A 999-nucleotide genomic window follows, 5' to 3' on the forward strand; every position below is an offset into this window, starting at 1 on the left:
TTTGGGAATTTTGAGTCCAGTGACTCTAAGTTCAGGTTCGAACTCTAAATTTGTTGAACCTGCTTCTTGGAACGGGCCCCAGTAGTTCATCCCCAAAACAAACACAGAACAACAAACGATAGATGGTGTTTCTTTCTCTCTAACAGTGAGATCTCTCATTAGTTAATAACTCGTGTGATTCTTCACACAAATGCATTTTGATATATTTTAATGACTGTATGCACATTTCCAAACTGAAAACAACATGATAATGGGGCTTTCTATATCTGTTAAAATAACCGGCCGAGCAGAAGATCAAAGTTCATCAAATGACCACAAAGTTCTTTGGTTTGAAGGATTCCATATAATCTCTGGAACTGGAACAGAATCTTTGGTTTGAACCACTTGTGGTGGTTTGGTGCCTCCAAAAGGCGATCAATACTTTTAACGGTTTCCACAGAAGGAGCACGTGTCATTGACATGAATCATTTCTTTAATAAGTCTAAATGACATTCGTGATTCTGAAATGTCTCTTCAGCTTTAGCAGACTACAACTATCTGTACATTAAAATGCACCATAAAACATAGTTAAAACATAGTTAAATAAACAGAAAATGTTAGATTGCTTTATCAGGCTCTTCTTTTGTTAAATCCATGTCAGCTTGTAAGAATCCTCAATTTAATGAATAAAGGTTTCAATATTAGTCAAGAACGTGAGACAATGAGAAGTTTGACACGGAGAAGATCTCGAAAAATGTATTCATTTCTCTCCAAACGAACTTATAAATGTCAACATTATTTATTAATATGGAGTTCACTGCGTTTTCCCTTTAAATTACAGAAATATTCAGTATTTATCCTCTTTAATACACTCCAGTCTTGATCTGATGGTATATTGAAGTCTTATTTAACTACACAATACAAAACAAAACATAGCTTGAAATTTTAGAACAGGGGCCCGTTTCAAGAAGCAGGTTCAACAAATTTAGAGTTTGAACCTGAACTTAGAGTCACTGGACT

Source organism: Oryzias melastigma, linkage group LG12 (assembly GCF_002922805.2).
Source record: "Oryzias melastigma strain HK-1 linkage group LG12, ASM292280v2, whole genome shotgun sequence".
In the NCBI taxonomy this organism is placed as follows: Eukaryota; Metazoa; Chordata; class Actinopteri; order Beloniformes; family Adrianichthyidae; genus Oryzias; species Oryzias melastigma.